The sequence below is a fragment of the Schistocerca piceifrons genome, unplaced genomic scaffold (genome assembly GCF_021461385.2).
Source record: "Schistocerca piceifrons isolate TAMUIC-IGC-003096 unplaced genomic scaffold, iqSchPice1.1 HiC_scaffold_656, whole genome shotgun sequence".
Lineage (NCBI taxonomy): Eukaryota > Metazoa > Arthropoda > Insecta > Orthoptera > Acrididae > Schistocerca > Schistocerca piceifrons.
Window position 1 is genome coordinate 36,724 of NW_025728901.1, and position 26,337 is coordinate 63,060.

Genomic DNA, 26,337 nt, shown 5'->3' on the forward strand with positions numbered 1-26,337 from the left:
TTCATTTTCTCTTTATCGGTTGAGAACCAGTGTATTCAAGATATTATGGCCATTGCCGAGTGAATGCTGTAGCGCTCCCCGACGAGTCGGGTTCGGATCCTCTATCAACTTCCACGCAGGGTGATGATCTTTTGGTCACCACACTCGCCAGCTGAAATCGGCGCCGCCTTTTCGTAGTAGGAAAAGAGTAGTGGCCCGTGGGGGGATCGAACCCACGACCTTCGCGTTATTAGCACGACGCTCTAACCAACTGAGCTAACGGGCCTCGGCAGATGCAGTTGCTCAGCCCTACGCTGGAAACAGGTGGCATGAAGCCGCACACCATTTCTATGGTCGTCGTGTGTCTGCTTCCCTAGTCTATATTCTGCTGACGGTCACGAAACAGTAGCTATATTGCGAGCAGGACGGGAAACGGCCGCTCGGACAGCTCAAACTTGTCACGATTCGTGTGGAAAAAATTCCGTTCCGGTACCGGGAATCGAACCCGGGCCTCCTGGGTGAAAGCCAGGTATCCTAGCCACTAGACCACACCGGATGTGGCCGTTTCGTTCGACCGTTCGTACGGTCGCTTGTCGCATTTCGTGTCGAGTGCCGCGTCGGCGCCCCCCTCTCTTTGCGAGCATCTGTGCACATACTGACTGGCAAGGCGCGCACCTCAAACGTCGCAGAGCAATGCTTTTGGCTTCATGCTCTGCTGGGAGAAGAGGAAAAGGGAAGCTGTAAGTAGCAATAACAGGAAGTAAACATTTTCCCGCTGAAGCGTTGAAACGCTGTGGATAACAAACAAGAAATACGTTGGCGCCCTAGCAACAGCACCACCATGTCACAGAAAATTAAATGCCCCGGGTGAGGATCGAACTCACGACCTTAAGATTATGAGACTTACGCGCTGCCTACTGCGCTACCGAGGCACGGGTGCACCGCTTGTCCTGGAAACTGGGTAAACACCTTACCCAATATTAGACGTAGAGACACTGTACTTCCTGGATAACGTGTTCTGTTGCTACACGTGCACTGCCGGCCCAGTTGATTGCGGTGCTGCTGCAGCTGTTGCAACGATAGGCAGCACTCCTTGTCGTTGAAGTTCAGTGCCTCGGAGGCACCCGGACCCAGCAACTTGTGAGGCCAGGCCGACGCTAGTCTGTAGAACATGATGCGAGCGTCCTAGTGGGGACCCGCGAGTGCTGCGTTCTCGGTCCTTCTCAAGGGAAATCCAGCTACACATTCTTGTGGATCGTGCATCTCAAGCGCTCAAGCCACGCGGCAGCATTATCGCGGGAAAAGCAAAATGATGCATCGGCCGGGAATCGAACCCGGGCCGCCCGCGTGGCAGGCGAGCATTCTACCACTGAACCACCGATGCTCGGGCCAGCGGTAACTTGACGCTGCTTGCCGAGCAGATGTCTCAAGGGAAAGTGGGACTGCCGTCAAGCGCCGTAGCATTCTGTGGAAAAGATGCTGCAGACGCTGAATCCTGCACTGCACTGCTCTGCTTAAAAATGCCGCCAGAACGCGGTCCTCTGCGTACTCTTGCGTTGCCGGCGCCCAACTCTTGCCAAAGGATGCGAAATGTGCGCGGATACGCTGTCCGAATGCGTCTGGATGTGCTCCCCTAGCCTGCCTCGAAATGCGCCTGCCAGGTACGATCACCTTCGGCCGCTGCCGACTGGCGGGAAGCCGACACAGCGCGGACGCGCGGCGCTCGCTTGTGCGGTGGTGGTGTAATGGTCAGCATAGTTGCGTTCCAAGCAGTTGATCCGGGTTCGATTCCCGGCCACCGCAGCAGGCTTTTAATTTCGCGTATGAGTACTTTTGCCACGCGCTCTTAAATTATTGTTTTTTCGCCCTCTTACTCGCTGCATACCAGCCCTTAGTGTGTCTCGACTTGTCTCGACTTTGCTCGGCTGACGCGAGAGCTGACGCTCTCAAATCGGCCTATATCAAAACGACAAGCACGAGAAACGACTGAGAGAGGTAAGGAGAGGCGAGGCGATGGACACACAGCACGCCCCCTTCATTTCACGGTGGCGTCTCCCTGACCGAATCGGGCTGTAGCTCCGAAAAGAAAGGAGAAACAAAAATAGGAAGTAAAAGTGCCAATAGCGCCCTGTGTTCCCATGCGCTCACCCGCCCAAGTACTGACAAGGGCCAAAGTTGTTACGCATCGGCAATCGGACATTTTCTTTCATTTTCTCTTTATCGGTTGAGAACCAGTGTATTCAAGATATTATGGCCATTGCCGAGTGAATGCTGTAGCGCTCCCCGACGAGTCGGGTTCGGATCCTCTATCAACTTCCACGCAGGGTGATGATCTTTTGGTCACCACACTCGCCAGCTGAAATCGGCGCCGCCTTTTCGTAGTAGGAAAAGAGTAGTGGCCCGTGGGGGGATCGAACCCACGACCTTCGCGTTATTAGCACGACGCTCTAACCAACTGAGCTAACGGGCCTCGGCAGATGCAGTTGCTCAGCCCTACGCTGGAAACAGGTGGCATGAAGCCGCACACCATTTCTATGGTCGTCGTGTGTCTGCTTCCCTAGTCTATATTCTGCTGACGGTCACGAAACAGTAGCTATATTGCGAGCAGGACGGGAAACGGCCGCTCGGACAGCTCAAACTTGTCACGATTCGTGTGGAAAAAATTCCGTTCCGGTACCGGGAATCGAACCCGGGCCTCCTGGGTGAAAGCCAGGTATCCTAGCCACTAGACCACACCGGATGTGGCCGTTTCGTTCGACCGTTCGTACGGTCGCTTGTCGCATTTCGTGTCGAGTGCCGCGTCGGCGCCCCCCTCTCTTTGCGAGCATCTGTGCACATACTGACTGGCAAGGCGCGCACCTCAAACGTCGCAGAGCAATGCTTTTGGCTTCATGCTCTGCTGGGAGAAGAGGAAAAGGGAAGCTGTAAGTAGCAATAACAGGAAGTAAACATTTTCCCGCTGAAGCGTTGAAACGCTGTGGATAACAAACAAGAAATACGTTGGCGCCCTAGCAACAGCACCACCATGTCACAGAAAATTAAATGCCCCGGGTGAGGATCGAACTCACGACCTTAAGATTATGAGACTTACGCGCTGCCTACTGCGCTACCGAGGCACGGGTGCACCGCTTGTCCTGGAAACTGGGTAAACACCTTACCCAATATTAGACGTAGAGACACTGTACTTCCTGGATAACGTGTTCTGTTGCTACACGTGCACTGCCGGCCCAGTTGATTGCGGTGCTGCTGCAGCTGTTGCAACGATAGGCAGCACTCCTTGTCGTTGAAGTTCAGTGCCTCGGAGGCACCCGGACCCAGCAACTTGTGAGGCCAGGCCGACGCTAGTCTGTAGAACATGATGCGAGCGTCCTAGTGGGGACCCGCGAGTGCTGCGTTCTCGGTCCTTCTCAAGGGAAATCCAGCTACACATTCTTGTGGATCGTGCATCTCAAGCGCTCAAGCCACGCGGCAGCATTATCGCGGGAAAAGCAAAATGATGCATCGGCCGGGAATCGAACCCGGGCCGCCCGCGTGGCAGGCGAGCATTCTACCACTGAACCACCGATGCTCGGGCCAGCGGTAACTTGACGCTGCTTGCCGAGCAGATGTCTCAAGGGAAAGTGGGACTGCCGTCAAGCGCCGTAGCATTCTGTGGAAAAGATGCTGCAGACGCTGAATCCTGCACTGCACTGCTCTGCTTAAAAATGCCGCCAGAACGCGGTACTCTGCGTACTCTTGCGTTGCCGGCGCCCAACTCTTGCCAAAGGATGCGAAATGTGCGCGGATACGCTGTCCGAATGCGTCTGGATGTGCTCCCCTAGCCTGCCTCGAAATGCGCCTGCCAGGTACGATCACCTTCGGCCGCTGCCGACTGGCGGGAAGCCGACACAGCGCGGACGCGCGGCGCTCGCTTGTGCGGTGGTGGTGTAATGGTCAGCATAGTTGCGTTCCAAGCAGTTGATCCGGGTTCGATTCCCGGCCACCGCAGCAGGCTTTTAATTTCGCGTATGAGTACTTTTGCCACGCGCTCTTAAATTATTGTTTTTTCGCCCTCTTACTCGCTGCATACCAGCCCTTAGTGTGTCTCGACTTGTCTCGACTTTGCTCGGCTGACGCGAGAGCTGACGCTCTCAAATCGGCCTATATCAAAACGACAAGCACGAGAAACGACTGAGAGAGGTAAGGAGAGGCGAGGCGATGGACACACAGCACGCCCCCTTCATTTCACGGTGGCGTCTCCCTGACCGAATCGGGCTGTAGCTCCGAAAAGAAAGGAGAAACAAAAATAGGAAGTAAAAGTGCCAATAGCGCCCTGTGTTCCCATGCGCTCACCCGCCCAAGTACTGACAAGGGCCAAAGTTGTTACGCATCGGCAATCGGACATTTTCTTTCATTTTCTCTTTATCGGTTGAGAACCAGTGTATTCTAGATATTATGGCCATTGCCGAGTGAATGCTGTAGCGCTCCCCGACGAGTCGGGTTCGGATCCTCTATCAACTTCCACGCAGGGTGATGATCTTTTGGTCACCACACTCGCCAGCTGAAATCGGCGCCGCCTTTTCGTAGTAGGAAAAGAGTAGTGGCCCGTGGGGGGATCGAACCCACGACCTTCGCGTTATTAGCACGACGCTCTAACCAACTGAGCTAACGGGCCTCGGCAGATGCAGTTGCTCAGCCCTACGCTGGAAACAGGTGGCATGAAGCCGCACACCATTTCTATGGTCGTCGTGTGTCTGCTTCCCTAGTCTATATTCTGCTGACGGTCACGAAACAGTAGCTATATTGCGAGCAGGACGGGAAACGGCCGCTCGGACAGCTCAAACTTGTCACGATTCGTGTGGAAAAAATTCCGTTCCGGTACCGGGAATCGAACCCGGGCCTCCTGGGTGAAAGCCAGGTATCCTAGCCACTAGACCACACCGGATGTGGCCGTTTCGTTCGACCGTTCGTACGGTCGCTTGTCGCATTTCGTGTCGAGTGCCGCGTCGGCGCCCCCCTCTCTTTGCGAGCATCTGTGCACATACTGACTGGCAAGGCGCGCACCTCAAACGTCGCAGAGCAATGCTTTTGGCTTCATGCTCTGCTGGGAGAAGAGGAAAAGGGAAGCTGTAAGTAGCAATAACAGGAAGTAAACATTTTCCCGCTGAAGCGTTGAAACGCTGTGGATAACAAACAAGAAATACGTTGGCGCCCTAGCAACAGCACCACCATGTCACAGAAAATTAAATGCCCCGGGTGAGGATCGAACTCACGACCTTAAGATTATGAGACTTACGCGCTGCCTACTGCGCTACCGAGGCACGGGTGCACCGCTTGTCCTGGAAACTGGGTAAACACCTTACCCAATATTAGACGTAGAGACACTGTACTTCCTGGATAACGTGTTCTGTTGCTACACGTGCACTGCCGGCCCAGTTGATTGCGGTGCTGCTGCAGCTGTTGCAACGATAGGCAGCACTCCTTGTCGTTGAAGTTCAGTGCCTCGGAGGCACCCGGACCCAGCAACTTGTGAGGCCAGGCCGACGCTAGTCTGTAGAACATGATGCGAGCGTCCTAGTGGGGACCCGCGAGTGCTGCGTTCTCGGTCCTTCTCAAGGGAAATCCAGCTACACATTCTTGTGGATCGTGCATCTCAAGCGCTCAAGCCACGCGGCAGCATTATCGCGGGAAAAGCAAAATGATGCATCGGCCGGGAATCGAACCCGGGCCGCCCGCGTGGCAGGCGAGCATTCTACCACTGAACCACCGATGCTCGGGCCAGCGGTAACTTGACGCTGCTTGCCGAGCAGATGTCTCAAGGGAAAGTGGGACTGCCGTCAAGCGCCGTAGCATTCTGTGGAAAAGATGCTGCAGACGCTGAATCCTGCACTGCACTGCTCTGCTTAAAAATGCCGCCAGAACGCGGTCCTCTGCGTACTCTTGCGTTGCCGGCGCCCAACTCTTGCCAAAGGATGCGAAATGTGCGCGGATACGCTGTCCGAATGCGTCTGGATGTGCTCCCCTAGCCTGCCTCGAAATGCGCCTGCCAGGTACGATCACCTTCGGCCGCTGCCGACTGGCGGGAAGCCGACACAGCGCGGACGCGCGGCGCTCGCTTGTGCGGTGGTGGTGTAATGGTCAGCATAGTTGCGTTCCAAGCAGTTGATCCGGGTTCGATTCCCGGCCACCGCAGCAGGCTTTTAATTTCGCGTATGAGTACTTTTGCCACGCGCTCTTAAATTATTGTTTTTTCGCCCTCTTACTCGCTGCATACCAGCCCTTAGTGTGTCTCGACTTGTCTCGACTTTGCTCGGCTGACGCGAGAGCTGACGCTCTCAAATCGGCCTATATCAAAACGACAAGCACGAGAAACGACTGAGAGAGGTAAGGAGAGGCGAGGCGATGGACACACAGCACGCCCCCTTCATTTCACGGTGGCGTCTCCCTGACCGAATCGGGCTGTAGCTCCGAAAAGAAAGGAGAAACAAAAATAGGAAGTAAAAGTGCCAATAGCGCCCTGTGTTCCCATGCGCTCACCCGCCCAAGTACTGACAAGGGCCAAAGTTGTTACGCATCGGCAATCGGACATTTTCTTTCATTTTCTCTTTATCGGTTGAGAACCAGTGTATTCAAGATATTATGGCCATTGCCGAGTGAATGCTGTAGCGCTCCCCGACGAGTCGGGTTCGGATCCTCTATCAACTTCCACGCAGGGTGATGATCTTTTGGTCACCACACTCGCCAGCTGAAATCGGCGCCGCCTTTTCGTAGTAGGAAAAGAGTAGTGGCCCGTGGGGGGATCGAACCCACGACCTTCGCGTTATTAGCACGACGCTCTAACCAACTGAGCTAACGGGCCTCGGCAGATGCAGTTGCTCAGCCCTACGCTGGAAACAGGTGGCATGAAGCCGCACACCATTTCTATGGTCGTCGTGTGTCTGCTTCCCTAGTCTATATTCTGCTGACGGTCACGAAACAGTAGCTATATTGCGAGCAGGACGGGAAACGGCCGCTCGGACAGCTCAAACTTGTCACGATTCGTGTGGAAAAAATTCCGTTCCGGTACCGGGAATCGAACCCGGGCCTCCTGGGTGAAAGCCAGGTATCCTAGCCACTAGACCACACCGGATGTGGCCGTTTCGTTCGACCGTTCGTACGGTCGCTTGTCGCATTTCGTGTCGAGTGCCGCGTCGGCGCCCCCCTCTCTTTGCGAGCATCTGTGCACATACTGACTGGCAAGGCGCGCACCTCAAACGTCGCAGAGCAATGCTTTTGGCTTCATGCTCTGCTGGGAGAAGAGGAAAAGGGAAGCTGTAAGTAGCAATAACAGGAAGTAAACATTTTCCCGCTGAAGCGTTGAAACGCTGTGGATAACAAACAAGAAATACGTTGGCGCCCTAGCAACAGCACCACCATGTCACAGAAAATTAAATGCCCCGGGTGAGGATCGAACTCACGACCTTAAGATTATGAGACTTACGCGCTGCCTACTGCGCTACCGAGGCACGGGTGCACCGCTTGTCCTGGAAACTGGGTAAACACCTTACCCAATATTAGACGTAGAGACACTGTACTTCCTGGATAACGTGTTCTGTTGCTACACGTGCACTGCCGGCCCAGTTGATTGCGGTGCTGCTGCAGCTGTTGCAACGATAGGCAGCACTCCTTGTCGTTGAAGTTCAGTGCCTCGGAGGCACCCGGACCCAGCAACTTGTGAGGCCAGGCCGACGCTAGTCTGTAGAACATGATGCGAGCGTCCTAGTGGGGACCCGCGAGTGCTGCGTTCTCGGTCCTTCTCAAGGGAAATCCAGCTACACATTCTTGTGGATCGTGCATCTCAAGCGCTCAAGCCACGCGGCAGCATTATCGCGGGAAAAGCAAAATGATGCATCGGCCGGGAATCGAACCCGGGCCGCCCGCGTGGCAGGCGAGCATTCTACCACTGAACCACCGATGCTCGGGCCAGCGGTAACTTGACGCTGCTTGCCGAGCAGATGTCTCAAGGGAAAGTGGGACTGCCGTCAAGCGCCGTAGCATTCTGTGGAAAAGATGCTGCAGACGCTGAATCCTGCACTGCACTGCTCTGCTTAAAAATGCCGCCAGAACGCGGTACTCTGCGTACTCTTGCGTTGCCGGCGCCCAACTCTTGCCAAAGGATGCGAAATGTGCGCGGATACGCTGTCCGAATGCGTCTGGATGTGCTCCCCTAGCCTGCCTCGAAATGCGCCTGCCAGGTACGATCACCTTCGGCCGCTGCCGACTGGCGGGAAGCCGACACAGCGCGGACGCGCGGCGCTCGCTTGTGCGGTGGTGGTGTAATGGTCAGCATAGTTGCGTTCCAAGCAGTTGATCCGGGTTCGATTCCCGGCCACCGCAGCAGGCTTTTAATTTCGCGTATGAGTACTTTTGCCACGCGCTCTTAAATTATTGTTTTTTCGCCCTCTTACTCGCTGCATACCAGCCCTTAGTGTGTCTCGACTTGTCTCGACTTTGCTCGGCTGACGCGAGAGCTGACGCTCTCAAATCGGCCTATATCAAAACGACAAGCACGAGAAACGACTGAGAGAGGTAAGGAGAGGCGAGGCGATGGACACACAGCACGCCCCCTTCATTTCACGGTGGCGTCTCCCTGACCGAATCGGGCTGTAGCTCCGAAAAGAAAGGAGAAACAAAAATAGGAAGTAAAAGTGCCAATAGCGCCCTGTGTTCCCATGCGCTCACCCGCCCAAGTACTGACAAGGGCCAAAGTTGTTACGCATCGGCAATCGGACATTTTCTTTCATTTTCTCTTTATCGGTTGAGAACCAGTGTATTCAAGATATTATGGCCATTGCCGAGTGAATGCTGTAGCGCTCCCCGACGAGTCGGGTTCGGATCCTCTATCAACTTCCACGCAGGGTGATGATCTTTTGGTCACCACACTCGCCAGCTGAAATCGGCGCCGCCTTTTCGTAGTAGGAAAAGAGTAGTGGCCCGTGGGGGGATCGAACCCACGACCTTCGCGTTATTAGCACGACGCTCTAACCAACTGAGCTAACGGGCCTCGGCAGATGCAGTTGCTCAGCCCTACGCTGGAAACAGGTGGCATGAAGCCGCACACCATTTCTATGGTCGTCGTGTGTCTGCTTCCCTAGTCTATATTCTGCTGACGGTCACGAAACAGTAGCTATATTGCGAGCAGGACGGGAAACGGCCGCTCGGACAGCTCAAACTTGTCACGATTCGTGTGGAAAAAATTCCGTTCCGGTACCGGGAATCGAACCCGGGCCTCCTGGGTGAAAGCCAGGTATCCTAGCCACTAGACCACACCGGATGTGGCCGTTTCGTTCGACCGTTCGTACGGTCGCTTGTCGCATTTCGTGTCGAGTGCCGCGTCGGCGCCCCCCTCTCTTTGCGAGCATCTGTGCACATACTGACTGGCAAGGCGCGCACCTCAAACGTCGCAGAGCAATGCTTTTGGCTTCATGCTCTGCTGGGAGAAGAGGAAAAGGGAAGCTGTAAGTAGCAATAACAGGAAGTAAACATTTTCCCGCTGAAGCGTTGAAACGCTGTGGATAACAAACAAGAAATACGTTGGCGCCCTAGCAACAGCACCACCATGTCACAGAAAATTAAATGCCCCGGGTGAGGATCGAACTCACGACCTTAAGATTATGAGACTTACGCGCTGCCTACTGCGCTACCGAGGCACGGGTGCACCGCTTGTCCTGGAAACTGGGTAAACACCTTACCCAATATTAGACGTAGAGACACTGTACTTCCTGGATAACGTGTTCTGTTGCTACACGTGCACTGCCGGCCCAGTTGATTGCGGTGCTGCTGCAGCTGTTGCAACGATAGGCAGCACTCCTTGTCGTTGAAGTTCAGTGCCTCGGAGGCACCCGGACCCAGCAACTTGTGAGGCCAGGCCGACGCTAGTCTGTAGAACATGATGCGAGCGTCCTAGTGGGGACCCGCGAGTGCTGCGTTCTCGGTCCTTCTCAAGGGAAATCCAGCTACACATTCTTGTGGATCGTGCATCTCAAGCGCTCAAGCCACGCGGCAGCATTATCGCGGGAAAAGCAAAATGATGCATCGGCCGGGAATCGAACCCGGGCCGCCCGCGTGGCAGGCGAGCATTCTACCACCGAACCACCGATGCTCGGGCCAGCGGTAACTTGACGCTGCTTGCCGAGCAGATGTCTCAAGGGAAAGTGGGACTGCCGTCAAGCGCCGTAGCATTCTGTGGAAAAGATGCTGCAGACGCTGAATCCTGCACTGCACTGCTCTGCTTAAAAATGCCGCCAGAACGCGGTACTCTGCGTACTCTTGCGTTGCCGGCGCCCAACTCTTGCCAAAGGATGCGAAATGTGCGCGGATACGCTGTCCGAATGCGTCTGGATGTGCTCCCCTAGCCTGCCTCGAAATGCGCCTGCCAGGTACGATCACCTTCGGCCGCTGCCGACTGGCGGGAAGCCGACACAGCGCGGACGCGCGGCGCTCGCTTGTGCGGTGGTGGTGTAATGGTCAGCATAGTTGCGTTCCAAGCAGTTGATCCGGGTTCGATTCCCGGCCACCGCAGCAGGCTTTTAATTTCGCGTATGAGTACTTTTGCCACGCGCTCTTAAATTATTGTTTTTTCGCCCTCTTACTCGCTGCATACCAGCCCTTAGTGTGTCTCGACTTGTCTCGACTTTGCTCGGCTGACGCGAGAGCTGACGCTCTCAAATCGGCCTATATCAAAACGACAAGCACGAGAAACGACTGAGAGAGGTAAGGAGAGGCGAGGCGATGGACACACAGCACGCCCCCTTCATTTCACGGTGGCGTCTCCCTGACCGAATCGGGCTGTAGCTCCGAAAAGAAAGGAGAAACAAAAATAGGAAGTAAAAGTGCCAATAGCGCCCTGTGTTCCCATGCGCTCACCCGCCCAAGTACTGACAAGGGCCAAAGTTGTTACGCATCGGCAATCGGACATTTTCTTTCATTTTCTCTTTATCGGTTGAGAACCAGTGTATTCAAGATATTATGGCCATTGCCGAGTGAATGCTGTAGCGCTCCCCGACGAGTCGGGTTCGGATCCTCTATCAACTTCCACGCAGGGTGATGATCTTTTGGTCACCACACTCGCCAGCTGAAATCGGCGCCGCCTTTTCGTAGTAGGAAAAGAGTAGTGGCCCGTGGGGGGATCGAACCCACGACCTTCGCGTTATTAGCACGACGCTCTAACCAACTGAGCTAACGGGCCTCGGCAGATGCAGTTGCTCAGCCCTACGCTGGAAACAGGTGGCATGAAGCCGCACACCATTTCTATGGTCGTCGTGTGTCTGCTTCCCTAGTCTATATTCTGCTGACGGTCACGAAACAGTAGCTATATTGCGAGCAGGACGGGAAACGGCCGCTCGGACAGCTCAAACTTGTCACGATTCGTGTGGAAAAAATTCCGTTCCGGTACCGGGAATCGAACCCGGGCCTCCTGGGTGAAAGCCAGGTATCCTAGCCACTAGACCACACCGGATGTGGCCGTTTCGTTCGACCGTTCGTACGGTCGCTTGTCGCATTTCGTGTCGAGTGCCGCGTCGGCGCCCCCCTCTCTTTGCGAGCATCTGTGCACATACTGACTGGCAAGGCGCGCACCTCAAACGTCGCAGAGCAATGCTTTTGGCTTCATGCTCTGCTGGGAGAAGAGGAAAAGGGAAGCTGTAAGTAGCAATAACAGGAAGTAAACATTTTCCCGCTGAAGCGTTGAAACGCTGTGGATAACAAACAAGAAATACGTTGGCGCCCTAGCAACAGCACCACCATGTCACAGAAAATTAAATGCCCCGGGTGAGGATCGAACTCACGACCTTAAGATTATGAGACTTACGCGCTGCCTACTGCGCTACCGAGGCACGGGTGCACCGCTTGTCCTGGAAACTGGGTAAACACCTTACCCAATATTAGACGTAGAGACACTGTACTTCCTGGATAACGTGTTCTGTTGCTACACGTGCACTGCCGGCCCAGTTGATTGCGGTGCTGCTGCAGCTGTTGCAACGATAGGCAGCACTCCTTGTCGTTGAAGTTCAGTGCCTCGGAGGCACCCGGACCCAGCAACTTGTGAGGCCAGGCCGACGCTAGTCTGTAGAACATGATGCGAGCGTCCTAGTGGGGACCCGCGAGTGCTGCGTTCTCGGTCCTTCTCAAGGGAAATCCAGCTACACATTCTTGTGGATCGTGCATCTCAAGCGCTCAAGCCACGCGGCAGCATTATCGCGGGAAAAGCAAAATGATGCATCGGCCGGGAATCGAACCCGGGCCGCCCGCGTGGCAGGCGAGCATTCTACCACTGAACCACCGATGCTCGGGCCAGCGGTAACTTGACGCTGCTTGCCGAGCAGATGTCTCAAGGGAAAGTGGGACTGCCGTCAAGCGCCGTAGCATTCTGTGGAAAAGATGCTGCAGACGCTGAATCCTGCACTGCACTGCTCTGCTTAAAAATGCCGCCAGAACGCGGTACTCTGCGTACTCTTGCGTTGCCGGCGCCCAACTCTTGCCAAAGGATGCGAAATGTGCGCGGATACGCTGTCCGAATGCGTCTGGATGTGCTCCCCTAGCCTGCCTCGAAATGCGCCTGCCAGGTACGATCACCTTCGGCCGCTGCCGACTGGCGGGAAGCCGACACAGCGCGGACGCGCGGCGCTCGCTTGTGCGGTGGTGGTGTAATGGTCAGCATAGTTGCGTTCCAAGCAGTTGATCCGGGTTCGATTCCCGGCCACCGCAGCAGGCTTTTAATTTCGCGTATGAGTACTTTTGCCACGCGCTCTTAAATTATTGTTTTTTCGCCCTCTTACTCGCTGCATACCAGCCCTTAGTGTGTCTCGACTTGTCTCGACTTTGCTCGGCTGACGCGAGAGCTGACGCTCTCAAATCGGCCTATATCAAAACGACAAGCACGAGAAACGACTGAGAGAGGTAAGGAGAGGCGAGGCGATGGACACACAGCACGCCCCCTTCATTTCACGGTGGCGTCTCCCTGACCGAATCGGGCTGTAGCTCCGAAAAGAAAGGAGAAACAAAAATAGGAAGTAAAAGTGCCAATAGCGCCCTGTGTTCCCATGCGCTCACCCGCCCAAGTACTGACAAGGGCCAAAGTTGTTACGCATCGGCAATCGGACATTTTCTTTCATTTTCTCTTTATCGGTTGAGAACCAGTGTATTCAAGATATTATGGCCATTGCCGAGTGAATGCTGTAGCGCTCCCCGACGAGTCGGGTTCGGATCCTCTATCAACTTCCACGCAGGGTGATGATCTTTTGGTCACCACACTCGCCAGCTGAAATCGGCGCCGCCTTTTCGTAGTAGGAAAAGAGTAGTGGCCCGTGGGGGGATCGAACCCACGACCTTCGCGTTATTAGCACGACGCTCTAACCAACTGAGCTAACGGGCCTCGGCAGATGCAGTTGCTCAGCCCTACGCTGGAAACAGGTGGCATGAAGCCGCACACCATTTCTATGGTCGTCGTGTGTCTGCTTCCCTAGTCTATATTCTGCTGACGGTCACGAAACAGTAGCTATATTGCGAGCAGGACGGGAAACGGCCGCTCGGACAGCTCAAACTTGTCACGATTCGTGTGGAAAAAATTCCGTTCCGGTACCGGGAATCGAACCCGGGCCTCCTGGGTGAAAGCCAGGTATCCTAGCCACTAGCCCACACCGGATGTGGCCGTTTCGTTCGACCGTTCGTACGGTCGCTTGTCGCATTTCGTGTCGAGTGCCGCGTCGGCGCCCCCCTCTCTTTGCGAGCATCTGTGCACATACTGACTGGCAAGGCGCGCACCTCAAACGTCGCAGAGCAATGCTTTTGGCTTCATGCTCTGCTGGGAGAAGAGGAAAAGGGAAGCTGTAAGTAGCAATAACAGGAAGTAAACATTTTCCCGCTGAAGCGTTGAAACGCTGTGGATAACAAACAAGAAATACGTTGGCGCCCTAGCAACAGCACCACCATGTCACAGAAAATTAAATGCCCCGGGTGAGGATCGAACTCACGACCTTAAGATTATGAGACTTACGCGCTGCCTACTGCGCTACCGAGGCACGGGTGCACCGCTTGTCCTGGAAACTGGGTAAACACCTTACCCAATATTAGACGTAGAGACACTGTACTTCCTGGATAACGTGTTCTGTTGCTACACGTGCACTGCCGGCCCAGTTGATTGCGGTGCTGCTGCAGCTGTTGCAACGATAGGCAGCACTCCTTGTCGTTGAAGTTCAGTGCCTCGGAGGCACCCGGACCCAGCAACTTGTGAGGCCAGGCCGACGCTAGTCTGTAGAACATGATGCGAGCGTCCTAGTGGGGACCCGCGAGTGCTGCGTTCTCGGTCCTTCTCAAGGGAAATCCAGCTACACATTCTTGTGGATCGTGCATCTCAAGCGCTCAAGCCACGCGGCAGCATTATCGCGGGAAAAGCAAAATGATGCATCGGCCGGGAATCGAACCCGGGCCGCCCGCGTGGCAGGCGAGCATTCTACCACTGAACCACCGATGCTCGGGCCAGCGGTAACTTGACGCTGCTTGCCGAGCAGATGTCTCAAGGGAAAGTGGGACTGCCGTCAAGCGCCGTAGCATTCTGTGGAAAAGATGCTGCAGACGCTGAATCCTGCACTGCACTGCTCTGCTTAAAAATGCCGCCAGAACGCGGTCCTCTGCGTACTCTTGCGTTGCCGGCGCCCAACTCTTGCCAAAGGATGCGAAATGTGCGCGGATACGCTGTCCGAATGCGTCTGGATGTGCTCCCCTAGCCTGCCTCGAAATGCGCCTGCCAGGTACGATCACCTTCGCCGCTGCCGACTGGCGGGAAGCCGACACAGCGCGGACGCGCGGCGCTCGCTTGTGCGGTGGTGGTGTAATGGTCAGCATAGTTGCGTTCCAAGCAGTTGATCCGGGTTCGATTCCCGGCCACCGCAGCAGGCTTTTAATTTCGCGTATGAGTACTTTTGCCACGCGCTCTTAAATTATTGTTTTTTCGCCCTCTTACTCGCTGCATACCAGCCCTTAGTGTGTCTCGACTTGTCTCGACTTTGCTCGGCTGACGCGAGAGCTGACGCTCTCAAATCGGCCTATATCAAAACGACAAGCACGAGAAACGACTGAGAGAGGTAAGGAGAGGCGAGGCGATGGACACACAGCACGCCCCCTTCATTTCACGGTGGCGTCTCCCTGACCGAATCGGGCTGTAGCTCCGAAAAGAAAGGAGAAACAAAAATAGGAAGTAAAAGTGCCAATAGCGCCCTGTGTTCCCATGCGCTCACCCGCCCAAGTACTGACAAGGGCCAAAGTTGTTACGCATCGGCAATCGGACATTTTCTTTCATTTTCTCTTTATCGGTTGAGAACCAGTGTATTCAAGATATTATGGCCATTGCCGAGTGAATGCTGTAGCGCTCCCCGACGAGTCGGGTTCGGATCCTCTATCAACTTCCACGCAGGGTGATGATCTTTTGGTCACCACACTCGCCAGCTGAAATCGGCGCCGCCTTTTCGTAGTAGGAAAAGAGTAGTGGCCCGTGGGGGGATCGAACCCACGACCTTCGCGTTATTAGCACGACGCTCTAACCAACTGAGCTAACGGGCCTCGGCAGATGCAGTTGCTCAGCCCTACGCTGGAAACAGGTGGCATGAAGCCGCACACCATTTCTATGGTCGTCGTGTGTCTGCTTCCCTAGTCTATATTCTGCTGACGGTCACGAAACAGTAGCTATATTGCGAGCAGGACGGGAAACGGCCGCTCGGACAGCTCAAACTTGTCACGATTCGTGTGGAAAAAATTCCGTTCCGGTACCGGGAATCGAACCCGGGCCTCCTGGGTGAAAGCCAGGTATCCTAGCCACTAGACCACACCGGATGTGGCCGTTTCGTTCGACCGTTCGTACGGTCGCTTGTCGCATTTCGTGTCGAGTGCCGCGTCGGCGCCCCCCTCTCTTTGCGAGCATCTGTGCACATACTGACTGGCAAGGCGCGCACCTCAAACGTCGCAGAGCAATGCTTTTGGCTTCATGCTCTGCTGGGAGAAGAGGAAAAGGGAAGCTGTAAGTAGCAATAACAGGAAGTAAACATTTTCCCGCTGAAGCGTTGAAACGCTGTGGATAACAAACAAGAAATACGTTGGCGCCCTAGCAACAGCACCACCATGTCACAGAAAATTAAATGCCCCGGGTGAGGATCGAACTCACGACCTTAAGATTATGAGACTTACGCGCTGCCTACTGCGCTACCGAGGCACGGGTGCACCGCTTGTCCTGGAAACTGGGTAAACACCTTACCCAATATTAGACGTAGAGACACTGTACTTCCTGGATAACGTGTTCTGTTGCTACACGTGCACTGCCGGCCCAGTTGATTGCGGTGCTGCTGCAGCTGTTGCAACGATAGGCAGCACTCCTTGTCGTTGAAGTTCAGTGCCTCGGAGGCACCCGGACCCAGCAACTTGTGAGGCCAGGCCGACGCTAGTCTGTAGAACATGATGCGAGCGTCCTAGTGGGGACCCGCGAGTGCTGCGTTCTCGGTCCTTCTCAAGGGAAATCCAGCTACACATTCTTGTGGATCGTGCATCTCAAGCGCTCAAGCCACGCGGCAGCATTATCGCGGGAAAAGCAAAATGATGCATCGGCCGGGAATCGAACCCGGGCCGCCCGCGTGGCAGGCGAGCATTCTACCACTGAACCACCGATGCTCGGGCCAGCGGTAACTTGACGCTGCTTGCCGAGCAGATGTCTCAAGGGAAAGTGGGACTGCCGTCAAGCGCCGTAGCATTCTGTGGAAAAGATGCTGCAGACGCTGAATCCTGCACTGCACTGCTCTGCTTAAAAATGCCGCCAGAACGCGGTCCTCTGCGTACTCTTGCGTTGCCGGCGCCCAACTCTTGCCAAAGGATGCGAAATGTGCGCGGATACGCTGTCCGAATGCGTCTGGATGTGCTCCCCTAGCCTGCCTCGAAATGCGCCTGCCAGGTACGATCACCTTCGGCCGCTGCCGACTGGCGGGAAGCCGACACAGCGCGGACGCGCGGCGCTCGCTTGTGCGGTGGTGGTGTAATGGTCAGCATAGTTGCGTTCCAAGCAGTTGATCCGGGTTCGATTCCCGGCCACCGCAGCAGGCTTTTAATTTCGCGTATGAGTACTTTTGCCACGCGCTCTTAAATTATTGTTTTTTCGCCCTCTTACTCGCTGCATACCAGCCCTTAGTGTGTCTCGACTTGTCTCGACTTTGCTCGGCTGACGCGAGAGCTGACGCTCTCAAATCGGCCTATATCAAAACGACAAGCACGAGAAACGACTGAGAGAGGTAAGGAGAGGCGAGGCGATGGACACACAGCACGCCCCCTTCATTTCACGGTGGCGTCTCCCTGACCGAATCGGGCTGTAGCTCCGAAAAGAAAGGAGAAACAAAAATAGGAAGTAAAAGTGCCAATAGCGCCCTGTGTTCCCATGCGCTCACCCGCCCAAGTACTGACAAGGGCCAAAGTTGTTACGCATCGGCAATCGGACATTTTCTTTCATTTTCTCTTTATCGGTTGAGAACCAGTGTATTCAAGATATTATGGCCATTGCCGAGTGAATGCTGTAGCGCTCCCCGACGAGTCGGGTTCGGATCCTCTATCAACTTCCACGCAGGGTGATGATCTTTTGGTCACCACACTCGCCAGCTGAAATCGGCGCCGCCTTTTCGTAGTAGGAAAAGAGTAGTGGCCCGTGGGGGGATCGAACCCACGACCTTCGCGTTATTAGCACGACGCTCTAACCAACTGAGCTAACGGGCCTCGGCAGATGCAGTTGCTCAGCCCTACGCTGGAAACAGGTGGCATGAAGCCGCACACCATTTCTATGGTCGTCGTGTGTCTGCTTCCCTAGTCTATATTCTGCTGACGGTCACGAAACAGTAGCTATATTGCGAGCAGGACGGGAAACGGCCGCTCGGACAGCTCAAACTTGTCACGATTCGTGTGGAAAAAATTCCGTTCCGGTACCGGGAATCGAACCCGGGCCTCCTGGGTGAAAGCCAGGTATCCTAGCCACTAGACCACACCGGATGTGGCCGTTTCGTTCGACCGTTCGTACGGTCGCTTGTCGCATTTCGTGTCGAGTGCCGCGTCGGCGCCCCCCTCTCTTTGCGAGCATCTGTGCACATACTGACTGGCAAGGCGCGCACCTCAAACGTCGCAGAGCAATGCTTTTGGCTTCATGCTCTGCTGGGAGAAGAGGAAAAGGGAAGCTGTAAGTAGCAATAACAGGAAGTAAACATTTTCCCGCTGAAGCGTTGAAACGCTGTGGATAACAAACAAGAAATACGTTGGCGCCCTAGCAACAGCACCACCATGTCACAGAAAATTAAATGCCCCGGGTGAGGATCGAACTCACGACCTTAAGATTATGAGACTTACGCGCTGCCTACTGCGCTACCGAGGCACGGGTGCACCGCTTGTCCTGGAAACTGGGTAAACACCTTACCCAATATTAGACGTAGAGACACTGTACTTCCTGGATAACGTGTTCTGTTGCTACACGTGCACTGCCGGCCCAGTTGATTGCGGTGCTGCTGCAGCTGTTGCAACGATAGGCAGCACTCCTTGTCGTTGAAGTTCAGTGCCTCGGAGGCACCCGGACCCAGCAACTTGTGAGGCCAGGCCGACGCTAGTCTGTAGAACATGATGCGAGCGTCCTAGTGGGGACCCGCGAGTGCTGCGTTCTCGGTCCTTCTCAAGGGAAATCCAGCTACACATTCTTGTGGATCGTGCATCTCAAGCGCTCAAGCCACGCGGCAGCATTATCGCGGGAAAAGCAAAATGATGCATCGGCCGGGAATCGAACCCGGGCCGCCCGCGTGGCAGGCGAGCATTCTACCACTGAACCACCGATGCTCGGGCCAGCGGTAACTTGACGCTGCTTGCCGAGCAGATGTCTCAAGGGAAAGTGGGACTGCCGTCAAGCGCCGTAGCATTCTGTGGAAAAGATGCTGCAGACGCTGAATCCTGCACTGCACTGCTCTGCTTAAAAATGCCGCCAGAACGCGGTCCTCTGCGTACTCTTGCGTTGCCGGCGCCCAACTCTTGCCAAAGGATGCGAAATGTGCGCGGATACGCTGTCCGAATGCGTCTGGATGTGCTCCCCTAGCCTGCCTCGAAATGCGCCTGCCAGGTACGATCACCTTCGGCCGCTGCCGACTGGCGGGAAGCCGACACAGCGCGGACGCGCGGCGCTCGCTTGTGCGGTGGTGGTGTAATGGTCAGCATAGTTGCGTTCCAAGCAGTTGATCCGGGTTCGATTCCCGGCCACCGCAGCAGGCTTTTAATTTCGCGTATGAGTACTTTTGCCACGCGCTCTTAAATTATTGTTTTTTCGCCCTCTTACTCGCTGCATACCAGCCCTTAGTGTGTCTCGACTTGTCTCGACTTTGCTCGGCTGACGCGAGAGCTGACGCTCTCAAATCGGCCTATATCAAAACGACAAGCACGAGAAACGACTGAGAGAGGTAAGGAGAGGCGAGGCGATGGACACACAGCACGCCCCCTTCATTTCACGGTGGCGTCTCCCTGACCGAATCGGGCTGTAGCTCCGAAAAGAAAGGAGAAACAAAAATAGGAAGTAAAAGTGCCAATAGCGCCCTGTGTTCCCATGCGCTCACCCGCCCAAGTACTGACAAGGGCCAAAGTTGTTACGCATCGGCAATCGGACATTTTCTTTCATTTTCTCTTTATCGGTTGAGAACCAGTGTATTCAAGATATTATGGCCATTGCCGAGTGAATGCTGTAGCGCTCCCCGACGAGTCGGGTTCGGATCCTCTATCAACTTCCACGCAGGGTGATGATCTTTTGGTCACCACACTCGCCAGCTGAAATCGGCGCCGCCTTTTCGTAGTAGGAAAAGAGTAGTGGCCCGTGGGGGGATCGAACCCACGACCTTCGCGTTATTAGCACGACGCTCTAACCAACTGAGCTAACGGGCCTCGGCAGATGCAGTTGCTCAGCCCTACGCTGGAAACAGGTGGCATGAAGCCGCACACCATTTCTATGGTCGTCGTGTGTCTGCTTCCCTAGTCTATATTCTGCTGACGGTCACGAAACAGTAGCTATATTGCGAGCAGGACGGGAAACGGCCGCTCGGACAGCTCAAACTTGTCACGATTCGTGTGGAAAAAATTCCGTTCCGGTACCGGGAATCGAACCCGGGCCTCCTGGGTGAAAGCCAGGTATCCTAGCCACTAGACCACACCGGATGTGGCCGTTTCGTTCGACCGTTCGTACGGTCGCTTGTCGCATTTCGTGTCGAGTGCCGCGTCGGCGCCCCCCTCTCTTTGCGAGCATCTGTGCACATACTGACTGGCAAGGCGCGCACCTCAAACGTCGCAGAGCAATGCTTTTGGCTTCATGCTCTGCTGGGAGAAGAGGAAAAGGGAAGCTGTAAGTAGCAATAACAGGAAGTAAACATTTTCCCGCTGAAGCGTTGAAACGCTGTGGATAACAAACAAGAAATACGTTGGCGCCCTAGCAACAGCACCACCATGTCACAGAAAATTAAATGCCCCGGGTGAGGATCGAACTCACGACCTTAAGATTATGAGACTTACGCGCTGCCTACTGCGCTACCGAGGCACGGGTGCACCGCTTGTCCTGGAAACTGGGTAAACACCTTACCCAATATTAGACGTAGAGACACTGTACTTCCTGGATAACGTGTTCTGTTGCTACACGTGCACTGCCGGCCCAGTTGATTGCGGTGCTGCTGCAGCTGTTGCAACGATAGGCAGCACTCCTTGTCGTTGAAGTTCAGTGCCTCGGAGGCACCCGGACCCAGCAACTTGTGAGGCCAGGCCGACGCTAGTCTGTAGAACATGATGCGAGCGTCCTAGTGGGGACCCGCGAGTGCTGCGTTCTCGGTCCTTCTCAAGGGAAATCCAGCTACACATTCTTGTGGATCGTGCATCTCAAGCGCTCAAGCCACGCGGCAGCATTATCGCGGGAAAAGCAAAATGATGCATCGGCCGGGAATCGAACCCGGGCCGCCCGCGTGGCAGGCGAGCATTCCACCACTGAACCACCGATGCTCGGGCCAGCGGTAACTTGACGCTGCTTGCCGAGCAGATGTCTCAAGGGAAAGTGGGACTGCCGTCAAGCGCCGTAGCATTCTGTGGAAAAGATGCTGCAGACGCTGAATCCTGCACTGCACTGCTCTGCTTAAAAATGCCGCCAGAACGCGGTCCTCTGCGTACTCTTGCGTTGCCGGCGCCCAACTCTTGCCAAAGGATGCGAAATGTGCGCGGATACGCTGTCCGAATGCGTCTGGATGTGCTCCCCTAGCCTGCCTCGAAATGCGCCTGCCAGGTACGATCACCTTCGGCCGCTGCCGACTGGCGGGAAGCCGACACAGCGCGGACGCGCGGCGCTCGCTTGTGCGGTGGTGGTGTAATGGTCAGCATAGTTGCGTTCCAAGCAGTTGATCCGGGTTCGATTCCCGGCCACCGCAGCAGGCTTTTAATTTCGCGTATGAGTACTTTTGCCACGCGCTCTTAAATTATTGTTTTTTCGCCCTCTTACTCGCTGCATACCAGCCCTTAGTGTGTCTCGACTTGTCTCGACTTTGCTCGGCTGACGCGAGAGCTGACGCTCTCAAATCGGCCTATATCAAAACGACAAGCACGAGAAACGACTGAGAGAGGTAAGGAGAGGCGAGGCGATGGACACACAGCACGCCCCCTTCATTTCACGGTGGCGTCTCCCTGACCGAATCGGGCTGTAGCTCCGAAAAGAAAGGAGAAACAAAAATAGGAAGTAAAAGTGCCAATAGCGCCCTGTGTTCCCATGCGCTCACCCGCCCAAGTACTGACAAGGGCCAAAGTTGTTACGCATCGGCAATCGGACATTTTCTTTCATTTTCTCTTTATCGGTTGAGAACCAGTGTATTCAAGATATTATGGCCATTGCCGAGTGAATGCTGTAGCGCTCCCCGACGAGTCGGGTTCGGATCCTCTATCAACTTCCACGCAGGGTGATGATCTTTTGGTCACCACACTCGCCAGCTGAAATCGGCGCCGCCTTTTCGTAGTAGGAAAAGAGTAGTGGCCCGTGGGGGGATCGAACCCACGACCTTCGCGTTATTAGCACGACGCTCTAACCAACTGAGCTAACGGGCCTCGGCAGATGCAGTTGCTCAGCCCTACGCTGGAAACAGGTGGCATGAAGCCGCACACCATTTCTATGGTCGTCGTGTGTCTGCTTCCCTAGTCTATATTCTGCTGACGGTCACGAAACAGTAGCTATATTGCGAGCAGGACGGGAAACGGCCGCTCGGACAGCTCAAACTTGTCACGATTCGTGTGGAAAAAATTCCGTTCCGGTACCGGGAATCGAACCCGGGCCTCCTGGGTGAAAGCCAGGTATCCTAGCCACTAGACCACACCGGATGTGGCCGTTTCGTTCGACCGTTCGTACGGTCGCTTGTCGCATTTCGTGTCGAGTGCCGCGTCGGCGCCCCCCTCTCTTTGCGAGCATCTGTGCACATACTGACTGGCAAGGCGCGCACCTCAAACGTCGCAGAGCAATGCTTTTGGCTTCATGCTCTGCTGGGAGAAGAGGAAAAGGGAAGCTGTAAGTAGCAATAACAGGAAGTAAACATTTTCCCGCTGAAGCGTTGAAACGCTGTGGATAACAAACAAGAAATACGTTGGCGCCCTAGCAACAGCACCACCATGTCACAGAAAATTAAATGCCCCGGGTGAGGATCGAACTCACGACCTTAAGATTATGAGACTTACGCGCTGCCTACTGCGCTACCGAGGCACGGGTGCACCGCTTGTCCTGGAAACTGGGTAAACACCTTACCCAATATTAGACGTAGAGACACTGTACTTCCTGGATAACGTGTTCTGTTGCTACACGTGCACTGCCGGCCCAGTTGATTGCGGTGCTGCTGCAGCTGTTGCAACGATAGGCAGCACTCCTTGTCGTTGAAGTTCAGTGCCTCGGAGGCACCCGGACCCAGCAACTTGTGAGGCCAGGCCGACGCTAGTCTGTAGAACATGATGCGAGCGTCCTAGTGGGGACCCGCGAGTGCTGCGTTCTCGGTCCTTCTCAAGGGAAATCCAGCTACACATTCTTGTGGATCGTGCATCTCAAGCGCTCAAGCCACGCGGCAGCATTATCGCGGGGAAAAGCAAAATGATGCATCGGCCGGGAATCGAACCCGGGCCGCCCGCGTGGCAGGCGAGCATTCTACCACTGAACCACCGATGCTCGGGCCAGCGGTAACTTGACGCTGCTTGCCGAGCAGATGTCTCAAGGGAAAGTGGGACTGCCGTCCAAGCGCCGTAGCATTCTGTGGAAAAGATGCTGCAGACGCTGAATCCTGCACTGCACTGCTCTGCTTAAAAATGCCGCCAGAACGCGGTCCTCTGCGTACTCTTGCGTTGCCGGCGCCCAACTCTTGCCAAAGGATGCGAAATGTGCGCGGATACGCTGTCCGAATGCGTCTGGATGTGCTCCCCTAGCCTGCCTCGAAATGCGCCCTGCCAGGTACGATCACCTTCGGCCGCTGCCGACTGGCGGGAAGCCGACACAGCGCGGACGCGCGGCGCTCGCTTGTGCGGTGGTGGTGTAATGGTCAGCATAGTTGCGTTCCAAGCAGTTGATCCGGGTTCGATTCCCGGCCACCGCAGCAGGCTTTTAATTTCGCGTATGAGTGCTTTTGCCACGCGCTCTTAAATTATTGTTTTTTTCGCCCTCTTACTCGCTGCATACCAGCCCTTAGTGTGTCTCGACTTGTCTCGACTTTGCTCGGCTGACGCGAGAGCTGACGCTCTCAAATCGGCCTATATCAAAACGACAAGCACGAGAAACGACTGAGAGAGGTAAGGAGAGGCGAGGCGATGGACACACAGCACGCCCCCTTCATTTCACGGTGGCATCTCCCTGACCGAATCGGGCTGTAGCTCCGAAAAGAAAGGAGAAACAAAAATAGGAAGTAAAAGTGCCAATAGCGCCCTGTGTTCCCATGCGCTCACCCGCCCAAGTACTGACAAGGGCCAAAGTTGTTACGCATCGGCAATCGGACATTTTCTTTCATTTTCTCTTTATCGGTTGAGAACCAGTGTATTCAAGATATTATGGCCATTGCCGAGTGAATGCTGTAGCGCTCCCCGACGAGTCGGGTTCGGATCCTCTATCAACTTCCACGCAGGGTGATGATCTTTTGGTCACCACACTCGCCAGCTGAAATCGGCGCCGCCTTTTCGTAGTAGGAAAAGAGTAGTGCCCGTGGGGGGATCGAACCCACGACCTTTCGCGTTATTAGCACGACGCTCTAACCAACTGAGCTAACGGGCCTCGGCAGATGCAGTTGCTCAGCCCTACGCTGGAAACAGGTGGCATGAAGCCGCACACCATTTCTATGGTCGTCGTGTGTCTGCTTCCCTAGTCTATATTCTGCTGACGGTCACGAAACAGTAGCTATATTGCGAGCAGGACGGGAAACGGGCCGCTCGGACAGCTCAAACTTGTCACGATTCGTGTGGAAAAAATTCCGTTCCGGTACCGGGAATCGAACCCGGGCCTCCTGGGTGAAAGCCAGGTATCCTAGCCACTAGAACCACACCGGAGTGGCCGTTTCGTTCGACCGTTCGTACGGTCGCTTGTCGCATTTCGTGTCGAGTGCCGCGTCGGCGCCCCCCTCTCTTTGCGAGCATCTGTGCACATACTGACTGGCAAGGCGCGCACCTCAAACGTCGCAGAGCAATGCTTTTGGCTTCATGCTCTGCTGGGAGAAGAGGAAAAGGGAAGCTGTAAGTAGGCAATAACAGGAAGTAAACATTTTCCCGCTGAAGCGTTGAAACGCTGTGGATAACAAACAAGAAATACGTTGGCGCCCTAGCAACAGCACCACCATGTCACAGAAAATTAAATGCCCCGGGTGAGGATCGAACTCACGACTTAAGATTATGAGACTTACGCGCTGCCTACTGCGCTACCGAGGGCACGGGTGCACCGCTTGTCCTGGAAACTGGGTAAACACCTTACCCAATATTAGACGTAGAGACACTGTACTTCCTGGATAACGTGTTCTGTTGCTACACGTGCACTGCCGGCCCAGTTGATTGCGGTGCTGCTGCAGCTGTTGCAACGATAGGCAGCACTCCTTGTCGTTGAAGTTCAGTGCCTCGGAGGCACCCGGACCCAGCAACTTGTGAGGCCAGGCCGACGCTAGTCTGTAGAACATGATGAGCGTCCTAGTGGGGACCCGCGAGTGCTGCGTTCTCGGTCCTTCTCAAGGGAAATCCAGCTACACATTCTTGTGGATCGTGCATCTCAAGCGCTCAAGCCACGCGGCAGCATTATCGCGGGAAAAGCAAAATGATGCATCGGCCGGGAATCGAACCCGGCCGCCCGCGTGGCAGGCGAGCATTCTACCACTGAACCACCGATGCTCGGGCCAGCGGTAACTTGACGCTGCTTGCCGAGCAGATGTCTCAAGGGAAAGTGGGACTGCCGTCAAGCGCCGTAGCATTCTGTGGAAAAGATGCTGCAGACGCTGAATCCTGCACTGCACTGCTCTGCTTAAAAATGCCGCCAGAACGCGGTCCTCTGCGTACTCTTGCGTTGCCGGCGCCCAACTCTTGCCAAAGGATGCGAAATGTGCGCGGATACGCTGTCCGAATGCGTCTGGATGTGCTCCCCTAGCCTGCCTCGAAATGCGCCTGCCAGGTACGATCACCTTCGGCCGCTGCCGACTGGCGGGAAGCCGACACAGCGCGGACGCGCGGCGCTCGCTTGTGCGGTGGTGGTGTAATGGTCAGCATAGTTGCGTTCCAAGCAGTTGATCCGGGTTCGATTCCCGGCCACCGCAGCAGGCTTTTAATTTCGCGTATGAGTACTTTTGCCACGCGCTCTTAAATTATTGTTTTTTCGCCCTCTTACTCGCTGCATACCAGCCCTTAGTGTGTCTCGACTTGTCTCGACTTTGCTCGGCTGACGCGAGAGCTGACGCTCTCAAATCGGCCTATATCAAAACGACAAGCACGAGAAACGACTGAGAGAGGTAAGGAGAGGCGAGGCGATGGACACACAGCACGCCCCCTTCATTTCACGGTGGCGTCTCCCTGACCGAATCGGGCTGTAGCTCCGAAAAGAAAGGAGAAACAAAAATAGGAAGTAAAAGTGCCAATAGCGCCCTGTGTTCCCATGCGCTCACCCGCCCAAGTACTGACAAGGGCCAAAGTTGTTACGCATCGGCAATCGGACATTTTCTTTCATTTTCTCTTTATCGGTTGAGAACCAGTGTATTCAAGATATTATGGCCATTGCCGAGTGAATGCTGTAGCGCTCCCCGACGAGTCGGGTTCGGATCCTCTATCAACTTCCACGCAGGGTGATGA

The 26,337-nt window shown here is 55.0% G+C and overlaps 60 non-coding genes across 60 annotated transcripts; 12 read left to right on the top strand and 48 right to left on the bottom strand.

The window, feature by feature from the left end:
* Positions 1 to 191: 191 nt before the first annotated feature.
* Trnai-aau lies at positions 192 to 265 on the bottom strand. Its single transcript has one exon. It is a non-coding gene; the product is annotated as a tRNA-Ile (tRNA).
* A 198-nt stretch (positions 266 to 463) lies between these two features.
* Positions 464 to 535, bottom strand: Trnae-uuc. Its single transcript has one exon. It is a non-coding gene; the product is annotated as a tRNA-Glu (tRNA).
* Positions 536 to 838: 303 nt separating this feature from the next.
* On the bottom strand, positions 839 to 911 carry Trnam-cau. The gene has a single exon. It is a non-coding gene; the product is annotated as a tRNA-Met (tRNA).
* Positions 912 to 1,292: 381 nt separating this feature from the next.
* Positions 1,293 to 1,363, bottom strand: Trnag-gcc. Its single transcript has one exon. It is a non-coding gene; the product is annotated as a tRNA-Gly (tRNA).
* Positions 1,364 to 1,710: 347 nt separating this feature from the next.
* Trnag-ucc lies at positions 1,711 to 1,782 on the top strand. Its single transcript has one exon. It is a non-coding gene; the product is annotated as a tRNA-Gly (tRNA).
* Positions 1,783 to 2,375: 593 nt separating this feature from the next.
* On the bottom strand, positions 2,376 to 2,449 carry Trnai-aau. The gene has a single exon. It is a non-coding gene; the product is annotated as a tRNA-Ile (tRNA).
* Positions 2,450 to 2,647: 198 nt separating this feature from the next.
* Positions 2,648 to 2,719, bottom strand: Trnae-uuc. Its single transcript has one exon. It is a non-coding gene; the product is annotated as a tRNA-Glu (tRNA).
* A 303-nt stretch (positions 2,720 to 3,022) lies between these two features.
* On the bottom strand, positions 3,023 to 3,095 carry Trnam-cau. The gene has a single exon. It is a non-coding gene; the product is annotated as a tRNA-Met (tRNA).
* A 381-nt stretch (positions 3,096 to 3,476) lies between these two features.
* Positions 3,477 to 3,547, bottom strand: Trnag-gcc. Its single transcript has one exon. It is a non-coding gene; the product is annotated as a tRNA-Gly (tRNA).
* A 347-nt stretch (positions 3,548 to 3,894) lies between these two features.
* Positions 3,895 to 3,966, top strand: Trnag-ucc. Its single transcript has one exon. It is a non-coding gene; the product is annotated as a tRNA-Gly (tRNA).
* Positions 3,967 to 4,559: 593 nt separating this feature from the next.
* Positions 4,560 to 4,633, bottom strand: Trnai-aau. Its single transcript has one exon. It is a non-coding gene; the product is annotated as a tRNA-Ile (tRNA).
* A 198-nt stretch (positions 4,634 to 4,831) lies between these two features.
* Positions 4,832 to 4,903, bottom strand: Trnae-uuc. The gene has a single exon. It is a non-coding gene; the product is annotated as a tRNA-Glu (tRNA).
* A 303-nt stretch (positions 4,904 to 5,206) lies between these two features.
* Trnam-cau lies at positions 5,207 to 5,279 on the bottom strand. The gene has a single exon. It is a non-coding gene; the product is annotated as a tRNA-Met (tRNA).
* Positions 5,280 to 5,660: 381 nt separating this feature from the next.
* Trnag-gcc lies at positions 5,661 to 5,731 on the bottom strand. Its single transcript has one exon. It is a non-coding gene; the product is annotated as a tRNA-Gly (tRNA).
* Positions 5,732 to 6,078: 347 nt separating this feature from the next.
* On the top strand, positions 6,079 to 6,150 carry Trnag-ucc. The gene has a single exon. It is a non-coding gene; the product is annotated as a tRNA-Gly (tRNA).
* Positions 6,151 to 6,743: 593 nt separating this feature from the next.
* Positions 6,744 to 6,817, bottom strand: Trnai-aau. The gene has a single exon. It is a non-coding gene; the product is annotated as a tRNA-Ile (tRNA).
* Positions 6,818 to 7,015: 198 nt separating this feature from the next.
* On the bottom strand, positions 7,016 to 7,087 carry Trnae-uuc. Its single transcript has one exon. It is a non-coding gene; the product is annotated as a tRNA-Glu (tRNA).
* A 303-nt stretch (positions 7,088 to 7,390) lies between these two features.
* On the bottom strand, positions 7,391 to 7,463 carry Trnam-cau. Its single transcript has one exon. It is a non-coding gene; the product is annotated as a tRNA-Met (tRNA).
* A 381-nt stretch (positions 7,464 to 7,844) lies between these two features.
* Positions 7,845 to 7,915, bottom strand: Trnag-gcc. The gene has a single exon. It is a non-coding gene; the product is annotated as a tRNA-Gly (tRNA).
* A 347-nt stretch (positions 7,916 to 8,262) lies between these two features.
* Positions 8,263 to 8,334, top strand: Trnag-ucc. Its single transcript has one exon. It is a non-coding gene; the product is annotated as a tRNA-Gly (tRNA).
* A 593-nt stretch (positions 8,335 to 8,927) lies between these two features.
* Trnai-aau lies at positions 8,928 to 9,001 on the bottom strand. The gene has a single exon. It is a non-coding gene; the product is annotated as a tRNA-Ile (tRNA).
* A 198-nt stretch (positions 9,002 to 9,199) lies between these two features.
* Trnae-uuc lies at positions 9,200 to 9,271 on the bottom strand. Its single transcript has one exon. It is a non-coding gene; the product is annotated as a tRNA-Glu (tRNA).
* Positions 9,272 to 9,574: 303 nt separating this feature from the next.
* Positions 9,575 to 9,647, bottom strand: Trnam-cau. The gene has a single exon. It is a non-coding gene; the product is annotated as a tRNA-Met (tRNA).
* Positions 9,648 to 10,028: 381 nt separating this feature from the next.
* Positions 10,029 to 10,099, bottom strand: Trnag-gcc. Its single transcript has one exon. It is a non-coding gene; the product is annotated as a tRNA-Gly (tRNA).
* Positions 10,100 to 10,446: 347 nt separating this feature from the next.
* On the top strand, positions 10,447 to 10,518 carry Trnag-ucc. The gene has a single exon. It is a non-coding gene; the product is annotated as a tRNA-Gly (tRNA).
* Positions 10,519 to 11,111: 593 nt separating this feature from the next.
* On the bottom strand, positions 11,112 to 11,185 carry Trnai-aau. The gene has a single exon. It is a non-coding gene; the product is annotated as a tRNA-Ile (tRNA).
* Positions 11,186 to 11,383: 198 nt separating this feature from the next.
* Positions 11,384 to 11,455, bottom strand: Trnae-uuc. The gene has a single exon. It is a non-coding gene; the product is annotated as a tRNA-Glu (tRNA).
* A 303-nt stretch (positions 11,456 to 11,758) lies between these two features.
* Positions 11,759 to 11,831, bottom strand: Trnam-cau. Its single transcript has one exon. It is a non-coding gene; the product is annotated as a tRNA-Met (tRNA).
* A 381-nt stretch (positions 11,832 to 12,212) lies between these two features.
* Trnag-gcc lies at positions 12,213 to 12,283 on the bottom strand. The gene has a single exon. It is a non-coding gene; the product is annotated as a tRNA-Gly (tRNA).
* Positions 12,284 to 12,630: 347 nt separating this feature from the next.
* Trnag-ucc lies at positions 12,631 to 12,702 on the top strand. Its single transcript has one exon. It is a non-coding gene; the product is annotated as a tRNA-Gly (tRNA).
* A 593-nt stretch (positions 12,703 to 13,295) lies between these two features.
* On the bottom strand, positions 13,296 to 13,369 carry Trnai-aau. Its single transcript has one exon. It is a non-coding gene; the product is annotated as a tRNA-Ile (tRNA).
* Positions 13,370 to 13,567: 198 nt separating this feature from the next.
* Trnae-uuc lies at positions 13,568 to 13,639 on the bottom strand. Its single transcript has one exon. It is a non-coding gene; the product is annotated as a tRNA-Glu (tRNA).
* A 303-nt stretch (positions 13,640 to 13,942) lies between these two features.
* On the bottom strand, positions 13,943 to 14,015 carry Trnam-cau. The gene has a single exon. It is a non-coding gene; the product is annotated as a tRNA-Met (tRNA).
* Positions 14,016 to 14,396: 381 nt separating this feature from the next.
* Positions 14,397 to 14,467, bottom strand: Trnag-gcc. The gene has a single exon. It is a non-coding gene; the product is annotated as a tRNA-Gly (tRNA).
* Positions 14,468 to 14,813: 346 nt separating this feature from the next.
* On the top strand, positions 14,814 to 14,885 carry Trnag-ucc. The gene has a single exon. It is a non-coding gene; the product is annotated as a tRNA-Gly (tRNA).
* A 593-nt stretch (positions 14,886 to 15,478) lies between these two features.
* Trnai-aau lies at positions 15,479 to 15,552 on the bottom strand. The gene has a single exon. It is a non-coding gene; the product is annotated as a tRNA-Ile (tRNA).
* A 198-nt stretch (positions 15,553 to 15,750) lies between these two features.
* On the bottom strand, positions 15,751 to 15,822 carry Trnae-uuc. The gene has a single exon. It is a non-coding gene; the product is annotated as a tRNA-Glu (tRNA).
* Positions 15,823 to 16,125: 303 nt separating this feature from the next.
* On the bottom strand, positions 16,126 to 16,198 carry Trnam-cau. Its single transcript has one exon. It is a non-coding gene; the product is annotated as a tRNA-Met (tRNA).
* A 381-nt stretch (positions 16,199 to 16,579) lies between these two features.
* Trnag-gcc lies at positions 16,580 to 16,650 on the bottom strand. Its single transcript has one exon. It is a non-coding gene; the product is annotated as a tRNA-Gly (tRNA).
* Positions 16,651 to 16,997: 347 nt separating this feature from the next.
* On the top strand, positions 16,998 to 17,069 carry Trnag-ucc. The gene has a single exon. It is a non-coding gene; the product is annotated as a tRNA-Gly (tRNA).
* A 593-nt stretch (positions 17,070 to 17,662) lies between these two features.
* Trnai-aau lies at positions 17,663 to 17,736 on the bottom strand. Its single transcript has one exon. It is a non-coding gene; the product is annotated as a tRNA-Ile (tRNA).
* A 198-nt stretch (positions 17,737 to 17,934) lies between these two features.
* On the bottom strand, positions 17,935 to 18,006 carry Trnae-uuc. Its single transcript has one exon. It is a non-coding gene; the product is annotated as a tRNA-Glu (tRNA).
* Positions 18,007 to 18,309: 303 nt separating this feature from the next.
* Trnam-cau lies at positions 18,310 to 18,382 on the bottom strand. The gene has a single exon. It is a non-coding gene; the product is annotated as a tRNA-Met (tRNA).
* A 381-nt stretch (positions 18,383 to 18,763) lies between these two features.
* On the bottom strand, positions 18,764 to 18,834 carry Trnag-gcc. Its single transcript has one exon. It is a non-coding gene; the product is annotated as a tRNA-Gly (tRNA).
* A 347-nt stretch (positions 18,835 to 19,181) lies between these two features.
* Positions 19,182 to 19,253, top strand: Trnag-ucc. The gene has a single exon. It is a non-coding gene; the product is annotated as a tRNA-Gly (tRNA).
* Positions 19,254 to 19,846: 593 nt separating this feature from the next.
* Trnai-aau lies at positions 19,847 to 19,920 on the bottom strand. The gene has a single exon. It is a non-coding gene; the product is annotated as a tRNA-Ile (tRNA).
* A 198-nt stretch (positions 19,921 to 20,118) lies between these two features.
* Trnae-uuc lies at positions 20,119 to 20,190 on the bottom strand. The gene has a single exon. It is a non-coding gene; the product is annotated as a tRNA-Glu (tRNA).
* A 303-nt stretch (positions 20,191 to 20,493) lies between these two features.
* Trnam-cau lies at positions 20,494 to 20,566 on the bottom strand. The gene has a single exon. It is a non-coding gene; the product is annotated as a tRNA-Met (tRNA).
* A 381-nt stretch (positions 20,567 to 20,947) lies between these two features.
* On the bottom strand, positions 20,948 to 21,018 carry Trnag-gcc. The gene has a single exon. It is a non-coding gene; the product is annotated as a tRNA-Gly (tRNA).
* A 347-nt stretch (positions 21,019 to 21,365) lies between these two features.
* On the top strand, positions 21,366 to 21,437 carry Trnag-ucc. The gene has a single exon. It is a non-coding gene; the product is annotated as a tRNA-Gly (tRNA).
* Positions 21,438 to 22,030: 593 nt separating this feature from the next.
* On the bottom strand, positions 22,031 to 22,104 carry Trnai-aau. Its single transcript has one exon. It is a non-coding gene; the product is annotated as a tRNA-Ile (tRNA).
* Positions 22,105 to 22,302: 198 nt separating this feature from the next.
* On the bottom strand, positions 22,303 to 22,374 carry Trnae-uuc. Its single transcript has one exon. It is a non-coding gene; the product is annotated as a tRNA-Glu (tRNA).
* Positions 22,375 to 22,677: 303 nt separating this feature from the next.
* On the bottom strand, positions 22,678 to 22,750 carry Trnam-cau. The gene has a single exon. It is a non-coding gene; the product is annotated as a tRNA-Met (tRNA).
* A 382-nt stretch (positions 22,751 to 23,132) lies between these two features.
* Trnag-gcc lies at positions 23,133 to 23,203 on the bottom strand. Its single transcript has one exon. It is a non-coding gene; the product is annotated as a tRNA-Gly (tRNA).
* A 349-nt stretch (positions 23,204 to 23,552) lies between these two features.
* Positions 23,553 to 23,624, top strand: Trnag-ucc. The gene has a single exon. It is a non-coding gene; the product is annotated as a tRNA-Gly (tRNA).
* Positions 23,625 to 24,216: 592 nt separating this feature from the next.
* Positions 24,217 to 24,292, bottom strand: Trnai-aau. Its single transcript has one exon. It is a non-coding gene; the product is annotated as a tRNA-Ile (tRNA).
* A 199-nt stretch (positions 24,293 to 24,491) lies between these two features.
* Positions 24,492 to 24,564, bottom strand: Trnae-uuc. The gene has a single exon. It is a non-coding gene; the product is annotated as a tRNA-Glu (tRNA).
* Positions 24,565 to 24,867: 303 nt separating this feature from the next.
* Positions 24,868 to 24,940, bottom strand: Trnam-cau. The gene has a single exon. It is a non-coding gene; the product is annotated as a tRNA-Met (tRNA).
* A 379-nt stretch (positions 24,941 to 25,319) lies between these two features.
* Trnag-gcc lies at positions 25,320 to 25,389 on the bottom strand. Its single transcript has one exon. It is a non-coding gene; the product is annotated as a tRNA-Gly (tRNA).
* A 347-nt stretch (positions 25,390 to 25,736) lies between these two features.
* Trnag-ucc lies at positions 25,737 to 25,808 on the top strand. The gene has a single exon. It is a non-coding gene; the product is annotated as a tRNA-Gly (tRNA).
* The last annotated feature ends 529 nt before the right edge of the window (positions 25,809 to 26,337 follow it).